The following is a 12273-nucleotide window of genomic DNA, read 5'->3' on the forward strand; positions in this document are numbered from 1 at the left end:
ATTTGACTATGTAATAGGCAAAAGGATTGTAAACCATATAGTTAAATCATATGCAACATGTTTAAAAACGAAGAAATATCAAACCAACTCAAGAAATCAATTCACAGAATTAGACACGTCCCATCCCTCCAAAAATCAACAAATTTAGACCGAGAGCTGTCGAGCTGTTTTACAATAAAACAGAACAATTTAAGTAGTTGACACATCAACTACTTAACATGCATCAGAGTAGATTTTTATGGGTTTGGTTGCCACATAAGTGCTCTCTATAATTGGCATTGAAATATTTTCGGAAAGTTAACTTATACCTTGCTAAATTCATAATATACTAATTTAGATATGTGGATTTTTGGTGCGGATGTAAAATGTAATGCTTTTGATAATTAAAATAAAAAACGTGTAAAAAATTTACACCATCCTTCAAAGCCAGTCAGCAACATCCCACAACTAGCGTAGCTCCTCAGATCGGCTCTTAATAACAACTGTCCAATAGCAATTCAGTATCTTAAGCTTAGGTATCTTAAGTTCTGGGGCATACGTTACCGTCATTTCGTAACGCTGCCCATCGCAACCTTCGACAACCATCATTGGGATCACGACGTATCTGGCAAAAAAGCGCTCAGCACTACGCGGGCTCCTTATGGGGCTGACGTAGTCTTTAAACTCAACTCGGAATGGACTTCAAAAACTTCGAAAATAGACTTCGACTTAAACTTCGAAGGCTTCGAAAATTTTTCAAGAAATATTACACGAGATGCCTTTGCAGTTTGTTACGTTAAATAAGGAATATTCGAAAAATTATAGTCTAAGCGTGCGAATACTTTGATTTGATTACCCGTAGAAAGTACCTATGTATACCTATACCAATTTTAGAAATAGTGTAGTAAAATCGAATTAAATGGAAAAAGTAGGTACACATAAATGCTAATATTGTGTTAGATATAAATACCTACTTTGTGAGTACATTTAAATATAAAACAGGTTTCCCATTCAAAAACTTTTGCAATAAAGTAACACATGAAAAATCATAGGAGAAAAAAAATGGCGCAATATTTTATTCGCGTAAACATCCGAAGGGAATAATTTTGCTCTCAACAAAATTAAACTGCGTCGTATAAAAATTGGATAGGTAGGGCCGAAACATGGAGGGTCGGGGCTTAGACAAACTGATGATATTATTTTCATTGAGATATATCTAAGAAATGCTTTGATGTATTAAAAACTTTTTAATTTAGTTTAATTATGGCTTGGTTCGGTGAACGATTTACCAGTCTGTTTGGTATTAAGATAATATCTACAGGGTGAATGCTCGCAGCAAGTTTGAGGCCTTAACTCGGAACGAACCTACCTGTGCGGGCGTCCTGCCACAAATAATTATGCAAATTTATAAATTGATTGATTTTTATTACACATTATTAATCTCTCATCGCGGATGTCAGTTGTGAACATGTTTTTTTTTATTTTGACATTTGCATTTATGATGAGGCCTGTTTAATGTTGAGGAGTTACCCGAGTATTTAATTCACAGCATGAATGTCAGTCACTAAATAATAATCTCTCAAGCTAGGCCTTAACTCCTTGCAGAAATAGAATGGAAACTATACACGCTCAACAAATTCCCGCAAAATTTCTTCTAATAATCCCTTTTAAATACCTATATATTTATAATTTTTTCTAGTAAGTAGCCCCTGACAAGTTGATTACTTTTTAGTTGACAGGTGGACAAGTAATGACTGTGTTTCTTCTTCTTCTTCCAGTTCCTCTTCAATCCTGAAGGTTGGCCGTTAGCTTTCTATATTCATTTTTATCAGCAGCCAGTCGAAACAGCTGTTCGACGGAGGCAGTACCGGTCCACTCCCGGATATTCCGGAGCCATGACTTCTTTCTTCGCTCAGCACGTCTCTTTCCGTCCACTTTGCCCATAATTATCAACTGCAGCATTATGACTGTGTTTAGAAGTTTTTATCAAACCCGCATCGAATAATATAGCAATTTCACACTACATAGAACGTTTGCTATACACTAAAATTATAGTTTTGTGATATGAAAATTTGAACCAAAACATTTCTCCTTTAATAAAATGAAATGAAATATTACCATTATTTAATATTTAAGAGTTGAAAACGGAATAATGGACTACTTTGTCAGAAGCGGATTGTAATGCTGATTTGATTGCTAATTAAATATCCAATGTCGTTGAAAAAACAAACTCATTTCACAGACGGCCTCCGCGTCACGCGTGGGCGAAGTATGGCCGCTATTATTTCCCCTACCTACCTAGCCTAAAGGGCTATTCCAGCTATGCCCGGACGAGTAAATGAGCTTACGAGCTCAACCTGAGAGGTTCTGCTAACACTAGAGCAGTGCTTCACAGAATCTACCATCGGATCCGAATCTCCAACCACTGAGAAGATTCAACTGAAGAAACTCAGTAGGTTGTATCTAAGAATTAGTTCGCTTGTTGAACTTTTCGTCTTAATCGACGAGTTCGACGAGGTGGTGAAAATACACTACTTACATACGTACTCATTCATTTCTTCTTACATTAGGATTTTTTTAGGAAGGAAGCATTACTGGTGGCCCAGAAGCCTTTCCAGTTTCACCAGGGTAGGTGGGTGTGCACGGGTTCCGCCAGGAGATGTGGGATTTGTTAAAAGCTGTCCGAGCGCCTCCGAATAAGACCTAACAACTCAAGGGCAGCTGCTTCACGAATGCATCTACTACGGGATTGGAATCGCGACCCACTGAGTATATCCGGCGAGAAACTTAGCGGGCGGATGTTTAGGTTATGTTGCACGTCGACCTCTTTGCCGAGTTCGACAAGTACGGCTACCAAGGTCCCTTAAGGCTGCTCCTAGTGTTTGAGCTGCATACACATTAGGTACAAAATGACTATGGGTTCTAATAAAAATACTTTCAAATAGCATTTTTTTCTCTTATTTATATTTATTGTCTGTTATTAAAAAAGCTGTGCTATTTAAGCAACTTTTTTTTTTACTAATTTGGACTCAATTTAGCACTCAACATACTACCAATGGTGAAGATAGGAACTGTGGAGAGCGGAGTTAGGAAGCTATTTAGGTAGGATACTCTGGATATTAAGAATGAGTCATGATGAATAGTAGAATAGGGATTACAAAATGACTTCTCACAAAGGTAGGTACCTAATCCTACTAAATTAATTTAATTCACAGTTATTTGTTTTCTTTTTTTTTTAATTTAAATTGAGCACGAGCGAAACGTGAGTTCGCCAATTTTAAAAAAAAAACAGGAATAAAATGTAGAAAGTTTAAAATATTTTCACCGCGACCCAATTAAGGAATATTTACATTTTCATCTCTGAACGCTGGAGTGCGAGAACGGGGCGCGACGCTGCGAATATTATAACGATAAATTTTGTAAATATTAAAATGTATTATGTAAACAAATTAAAAACCTCTTTCGCTCTTCGAATTCTTCATGAATATTATTGGAAATATATTTTAAAGCTGTGTGGATGATGACAATTTATTTCTGCATTTATTTATTCGTACCTATTATAGTATAGTATATTAGTGTATTACCGTACAATGGGGTAAATAGGGACAAAATCGACCTTCAGATTGAATTTTAAAATAGTTCCAATTAAATAGTCACTGCTCAACCAAAGAAATAAGTTGAGTCTTGAACGTACCTAGGTGATAAAAACCGTTACATTATTTTAATTATTCATTTTAAAGAAATAATCGGTAAAATAATGGCCGTCCCAATTTACCCAGCATCCGGGGTAAATTGACACGGTTAAGGGTTAAATTGGGATATTTGTAAGGGTTGTCAACTCGCAGTACTGCGATATATAGGTAGGTGCCATATAATTATTTATGTGGACCGAAATGATGAATACAATCCATAATTTAAGCACAATACACAACATAGTGTAAATTAAGCTGGTTTCTATTCCGAAGCGATGTGACATGAATGATAATCAACAATACAATGATCAAAAAAAGTATGTGCATGTTATATTTTAGAAAATTATTATTTAATTTCCTTAAAAATCACAACTCTGAAACAAAATCATAAAATAGAATAAAACATATAAAACAAAAGGACTGGAAATGCAATAATACAATTTTATTTAATCAACATTTTCAAAATAATCTTTGAGCAAGAGTAAGATATCAGGTGAATAAGATAAAAAAACAGCTTTATCTGATTACTGCCAATAATAACAAAAATAAAAGAAATTCTTTCTAAGCGAAATAACTAAACTCAATTAATTCACTCACTCATAATTGGATATCTCGGATTTTTAATTAATGTTACATTTAAAATCTGAGGCCTGTTTTTATTTGTGTGTGTTCGTTGTGAATGTTAACAGAATTATGATTCGATGCGTGAATAGATTCTGAAATAACAAAAGTTTTGATTCGTTTGAGTTCTTTTAACTTTTAATTTTTTTTATTGCTATAAAGAACATGCGACCGGGCAGATATTACAAGGTAAATGTCGCGAAAAAAAAGTACTTATATATATACTTTTCTTTTACCTATAATACTTACATAAACTAACTGATAAACACATTAACCTTCTTTACATCACGCAATTAAGTGATAGTATAGGCTAAAAAATATATTACAAGATATCAGTGACAACCCTAACAAGTCATCCCTATTTTGTCTTTTGGCGTTCCAATTTTGTGTTTTCTCGTCCCTAATTTTTCCAGTCTCGTTCCAAATTACCCTACATACGTCCCAATTTTCCCCAAAAAGAAAGGAAAAAATATACATTTTTTATTTTGTCGAAATATTGTATTTAAAATAAGAATATTGCAACTTACCGTTTGTTGTGGTATTTCCAGGTGTATTAAAAACTTATATAAACTGTGATCTTATTGAAAAAACAACGATAATATCACTTTTTTTAAAAGTTTTTTAAGCTGTTTTAAAACGCACTTTTCAACCACTATTTTAAGTTTAATTTGACGAATTTTTGGGACCAACTTAACTCATGTTTAGTACTTCCATAGTTAACTTGGTTTTTCTTCTATACATTGATAAATATTACCTTAAAGAAAATTAGGTAGATTCCGTGCTACAAGTACTTTGAGAATCTTCCGCAGGTTTGTCCCAATTTACCCCAGGATCCCAATTTACCCCATGTCATGGTATCTATATTCATTCTCACGACACAGACTAATTATAATTAATCATTGAAACCTAGACGATTTTTGTCATAGATTATACCACTTAAATTTTAGTCGCGGCGGCGCCACACTGCGAATAAGACATTTTGAGGTTAAAGTTTTAATTGCATTGGAAACGGTTATCCAACACTCCGTATCCTCCAACGAAACGCATGGATGCTTTGAGCCAACTTTATCCGGAACTATGAAACCTAAGCTCAACCTAGTTATTTAGAAAACATTAGCGTAATATAATATGAAAAATATTAGTAATTACACTATTTAAACAGCTTAGGGAAATACAGGATTACACAATTGGAATTATAATATAATCATTAATTGTATTTAAAGTTTGTGACCGAAGGGTTTTTTTTATTGCTTAGATGAGTGGACGAGCTCACAACACACCTAGTGTTAAGTGGTTACTGGAGCCCATAGACATCTACAACGTAAATGCGCCACCCACCTTGAGATATAAGCTCTAAGGTCTCAGTATAATTACAACGGCTGCCCCACGCTACGCATTAAAACGCATTACTGCTTCACGGCAGAAATAGGCAGGGCGGTAGTACTTACCCGTGCGGACTCACAAGAGGTCCTACCACCAGTCAAATGTTCCGCGGCATTATTCTTTTATTTTAGATATGCCAGTGTAACCGGGCGAATAGGTGATCTCACGGGGCTCTAACCTGAGGACGTTGCTAACACTAACACTAGCAAGAGCAGTGCTTCGCAGAATCTACCACCGGATTGGAAACGCGACCCACTGAGAAGATCCAGCGAGAAATCCGGGCATTATTCGAAACCGTACAACTGTTTTTATGACCGCACTGTTATCGGAGCGGAGTTAATACATACCTGAAACCACTGCATTTATCTACAGTGCGTTTTCAGATATCTTTTTGTACGTATCATCCGATTCTGGAATGAGCCCCACCCCGCTGTTCTTCTAGAGCGCTATGATAAGTCATTCTTCAAACGAGGGTTGAAAAGAGTCCTGCGTAGCTGTGGCTCGAGTGTACTAAGATAAAGGATCTTCAGCTGGACCGACTACTATGATGTAAGATCCGGTAACCTACAAAAGGTCTTTGAATTAAAATCTTTTTTTTTCAGGATGAAATCGCCGGACTTCCGCCCTCCAGTGGGGATGGAAGGCGGAGTATGTCGGTGTTGAACCGACTAAAGCCTCCTGTTGTTCAACAACCAGCATCCAAGCCTCGCATGAGACAGAACTCATGAAAAGGCAAAGGGGGGAAGTGAAGCGTTTAGTGCGGAGCACATCTCTCCCATCACCCTCCCCCTCGAGGCCATATCCAGAGCCCGCCTAGATGGCGCCGATTAGAATGGTCTATCCCACGGTATACCCCGCTGGGTCAGAACCAACGTGGGTTGAGGATAGCCGAACTTCACGCGCCCCGCCGCCTCCTTCTGCGAGATAGTGCACTCGCAGAAGTCGAGCATCGCCTTCCACGATTCGCCGCCGCCGAGCATCGATGCCATAACACTCGGTAACGACAAGTCGTTTCCTATTTTTGCGACGAGGACACGGCGCCACCCCTCCCGTGCGGGGCAGGTGACGAGCGTGTGATCTGCCGCGTCCAAGTCTCAACCATAATGGTGGCACTCTGCCGTCGGCTCGGCTTCGATCCTGTGCAGGAACTCACCGAAGCAACCATGCCCAGTGAGCACCTGCGTGAGCCGGAAAGTGAAGCGTCCTCTGTCACGATACACGCAATCCACAAGGACCGGGCGAATCGCTTCGACGGTCCTACAACCAGCCGAAGGATCGGCCAATCGTCTGGGCGATGACTTCAGCACGCACGAATCAAACCTTAAATCCATTTTATTTTATATTGAACCGCGTTCTAATACTTTGGTGAAACCTTCACTCAAATATTTCTAAAATCGATATTTAGTTATCTGAAATTGGTTATATGATGAAATCGAATGAAATGGAACAAGATAAAATGGTATCATTTCTCAGTAAAATCGTGGCATTGTAATGAGACTTCAATAGGCTCTTTGGTAAATAGGTATCGTGAAGCTAGCGATTTTATTTCACTATAGGTTCATACTTTCGAATTTTTATAGATGCTAAAGGTTAGATAATAGAATAAAATTATTTTAGATTTAAACCTGTAGAAATACCAAATTAACAAAATCAAACAATTCACATATTTCTCCTTGCTTTTCCGTCAAAAAAACAACTGAAATCGGTTTTTCCAATTTAGCTAATACATTTATGCATTCGTTCATTTAAAAATCTTTTCTCATACATAAAGATGGCTTTATGCGGAATGTTCTGCAGTCATTTATGTAAACGACGCTCGGACAGAGACTATCCATAATCTGATCGCTTGGGAGTGATTAGGTGATTGAACGGTGTGCTTTGGTAAAACTTGGCTGCAATACTACGTGCTGGCCAATTACTAAAAACGAAAAATATTTTATACTAAAAGTGACCCCGCAGATTTCGTAGTGTCTCAATCGATAAATAAAAGACCTAAACAAACAAAAGAAATCCGTCCGATGGGGGACACATCAAAGAAAAAACAAAATTGTTATTTTTATCTAATTCCAAGCATTTTCATATTTATCTACCTTTTAAACTTTCTCTGAACTTCCACAAATAATTCAAGACCAAAATTAGCCAAATCGGTCTAGCCGTTCTCCAGTTTTAGCGGGATTAACGAACAGCAATTCATTTTTATGTATATAGATCGTAAAATTATTTCATTATAAAATTTAGAAACATGCTACAGGAATTTTTATCATGAATGTGAACCATTCAATCCGTATCTTCCTTAATAATACTGCATAAAATTATTCATCTCGCAATATTTCTATTCTCTTCACTCCGGTAACAGTTGCGGAGCCAACCATTTCTGAACGTTACACAGTGATTCTCAAACATTTCAATTTAGGACCCATGTCCTAATGGTAGCGATTTTATATATATTTTTATTCAGTGTTTATAAGGGTGAAAGAGCTTACGGCAAAGTGGTTACCGGAGCCAAGAGATAACAAGTGAATGGTGTCATCCACCTTGAGATATGAGATCGAATATTTAATAATACGGTAAGGCGGCTCTCCCATCTCTCAAACCAGAGCGCATGACTGCTTCGTGGAAACACTCAGGGTGAAATAAAAGATCTTTTAGACTAGGACTTCAAAGCTTAGCTAGGATGGATAGGAAAATTCAAGGGCTCAACTAAGAGAGGTGGTTTTTCTGACAACTGCCCGAGCGCCCGGGAGGAGCTTTAACAGCTAAGAGCAGGAGACAAGCAAGGGATCTACTGAGAAGAGTCAGCGAGTAACTTAACGGTGTGATGCTATAGCCTAGAGCTCACGTAAAAACTTGCATACGCCCCGTCATGACCTATGCAAGTGTAGTGTTCGCTCACGCGGCCCGCACTCACTTAAAATCCTTCCAAATTATTCAATCCCGTTTTTGCTGGATAGCCGTCGGAGCCCCGTGGTTCGTCAGGAACGTCGACCTCCATGACGACCTGGACTTAGAGTCCATCAGTAAGTATCTTCAGTCGGCGTCGATGCGCCACTTCGATAAAGCGGCGCGACACGAGAACCCTCTCATCGTGGCCGCCGGTAACTACATTCCCGATCCTGCGGACAGAATGGAAAGCAGTCGACGTCGCCCAAAACACGTCATCTCGGATCCTCCCGATCCACTAACGGTGCTTTTAGGTACTTCAAGCACCGGTCACCGTTCTCGTCGAACCCGTCGCTTGCGACGAAGGGCTCGACGAGTAAACTAACTCTCAGACACAGCCCACTGAGTTTCTCGCCGGATCTTCTCAGTGGGTCGCGTTTCCGATCCGGTGGTAGATTCTGCGAAGCACGGCTCTTGCTAGGGTTCGTGTTAGCAACGTCATCAGGTTTGAGCCCCGTGAGCTCACCTACATACGTTAGGGTTACGCTGAAATAGCCCCTAAGGCTATCAGCTTAGGTAGGAAAAAAAAAGAAAAAGCTCACGTAGAAATTGTTCTGCGAGTTGGACGAGCTCTGGATGCTCGAACAGCCCTGAGAGTGGCTCTCATACCAGATCCGGGGAACCGAATGGTAAAAAGTCGATGTCGCCCTAAACATGTCATTACGGATCCTCCCGATCAATTAACGGTGCTTTTAGGTACCTCAAGCACCGGTCATCGTCCTCGTCGAACCCGTCGCTTGCGGGCTTGACGAGGGGCTCGACAAGTAAATGAACCCATAGACACAACCCACTGAGTTTCTCGCCGGATCTTCTCAGTAGGTCGCGTTTCCGATCCGGTAGTAGATTTTGCGAAGCAGTGCTCTTGTTAGGGCCAGTGTTAGCAACATTCCCGGTTTGAGCCGGATTTCGGAAGGATTCGTGTGGACATATCTAGGGTGCCGACTATCACGATTGCAGTCTAGCTATTAGTACATTTCTATTACGGATTTAGTTTATCATAAACTAGCTTTTACACGCGGCTTCGTTTGCTTTAGTTTAGAAAACAAATGATATCCTAAAATTTTATGATGGTCTGTCTGATAGATAAGACGTGAAAGCGTAACAAACAAACTCACTCTCGCGTTTATGATATTGTAAGGATAAGTACAGATTTAGGTTGAATTGATAGGGTAAGATTGGTGTAGATGGCTTGGTAAACAACTGCCAGTTTAGAAGTTTGTTTAACCTTAATAGGTTAGGTAGGCTTAATAGACGTAATTTTGAATTCACGTATTAGTAGTTTCATCATTGCGTTTTCTAATACGCATTTAGGAGAGCTTTTGGAGTGTTATTTATCGACAGGCGATTGTGGAAACTTCCCATTGGGTTCCCCATGTACTTTTTTTTAGCCTTCGTTGACAAAAAATTCTTGTAAATACCCAGTATCGTCTTCTTCTTTTTATCCACCTTATCCCACTAGGTGGGGTCGGCACAGTGAATGTTTCTATTCTATTTTCTTCTATCAGTCGTCATCTCAACTCACTCCTCTCTCTCTCTTATATCGTCATTCACACATTCCATCCATGTTTTCTTCGGTCGACCTCTTCCACATCTACCTTCCACTATAATTTCCATACATCTCCAAGTCACATGCATCTTCTCTCTACGCAACATATGTCCATGTATTCATTGTAAATACCCAGTATAAGGCTTCAGGAAATATTAGATCGCTTTCCCACAACAATTCGAGAACCGCTGTCTCGGATGAATAATTTTTTGATGAAAACATTTTCCCCGCGCTGAGTGTTTTCCTCGGCGACGAGAACTCGCTGTGTGTGCATTTACGGAATTAGCACTTTGCCGGTGAAAGTGTCAACTGACAATGTCCTGAAGGTCACAATTTTTTCTCTTTATTATGTTATTTCAGTACTTCGCACTTTTCATTGAAAACTCCGCAGTTTCCGCGGCGTTAATATTGATTGAAATATTTTTTAAAATTTTTTATATTTTCAACATACTATTTCATATAATTCGAATAGTGCTCATAATTTGATTTCGTTCCTAACAAATTTTATTGCTTTGGTCGTTTTTTATTTGGAGTCGTCGTGATCTTAAGATGTGTACTCATATTGAGATATTCGACTATACCGGCGTTCAAATCTCACAGGCAGGTACCAAATCTTCTAATATTTCTAGTGAACTCTACACACACACGTGTTCACCAATGATTTTCACGATGAAGGACTGACATATAAAAATCAAATGCAAATGAAAATATCTTGAATTGTATAGCTCATTTTATCCAATCGTACCATTGTTTCATTACCATTTCAAATACATTGTGGCTGTCAAGAAGTGGATGAGGAGAGGCAAAGACCGGCCTCAGTGGTGTGGATTGGGATAGGCCCATGTCCAGCAGTGGACGACTGTGGGCTGTTGATTATGATGATGATGGTTGTTTCTAAAAATAATTTCCACGACTTGTGAATTGACCTAAGTAAATTTGTAACTGAGCCCGTCAGCTTAAGCGACCCAACCCACAATTTTTCATATTCGTGCTTATATATTATATTGCAATTTATTTAAAATATAATAAATTTTGACGGTTTATCCCTAGTTTCATACATAGATAACAGATGGCTTTGTAAGCATTATTTTTGCGCAAATTGTTTTTGGCTACGAAGCCATGTAAAAGTAAATTCATACCTCATTATCTCCATTTAACTATGGTAAACTTAGGTCACTTTTACGCTGACGGCCTCAATTATACCACATTGATATATAAAAACCCTTGAATTGTTATAAATATATATATACCTAGTCAGGTCATAAGTATTGTCACACAGTAAAAACATTTCTTTTAGAATGCTGGCCACAAAAAAGTTTATTGAATTCGAATTTCGAATTGTTCATGAAAATAAAAATGTATACTTTTAGAATTTTACTCATTTTTAAATATGGAGTGGACGCTTAAAGAAGACCGTGTTGCAGTTATTGCGTTGCATCGTTGCGGTTACGCGCCAATTCAAATTTTTAACTTACTGAAAATTTTGAATATAACCAAAAGATTCGTTTATCGTACCATCAAACGATACAATGAAGACTCTAGTGTAGATGACAGGTCAAGAAGTGGTGGTCCTCGGTCTGTTAGGACTCCAGCAGTGATAAAAGCTGTGAAGGCGCGAATTCAAAGAAATCCCAAACGTAAGCAGAAACTGTTGGCCCTTCAAATGGGGTTAAGCAGAACCACGGTGAAAAGGGTGTTAAATGAAGACTTAGGGCTTCGGGCATATCGAAGAAAAACAGGACATCGTTTGAATGCTCGTCTAATGGACCTGAGACTGAAGAGATGCCGCGCTTTGTTGAAGCGGTACGCGGGATAAAAATATCGGGAAATTCTTTTTTCGGATGAAAAATTTTTTACCGTAGAAGAGAGCTACAACAAACAAAATGATAAGGTGTACGCACACAGTAGTGAAGAAGCGAGCAACCGTATTCCGCGTGTCCAACGAGGTCATTTTCCATCCTCGCTCATGGTATGGTTGGGAGTTTCTTATTGGGGCTTAACAGAGGTACATTTTTGTGAGAAATGTGTAAAAACGAATGCAGTTGTGTATCAAAATACAGTCCTGACGAACCTTGTGGAACCTCTTTCTCATACCATGTTCAATAACAGGCA

Source organism: Bombyx mandarina, chromosome 05 (genome assembly GCF_030267445.1).
Source record: "Bombyx mandarina strain Sakado chromosome 05, ASM3026744v2".
NCBI classification, from domain to species: Eukaryota; Metazoa; Arthropoda; class Insecta; order Lepidoptera; family Bombycidae; genus Bombyx; species Bombyx mandarina.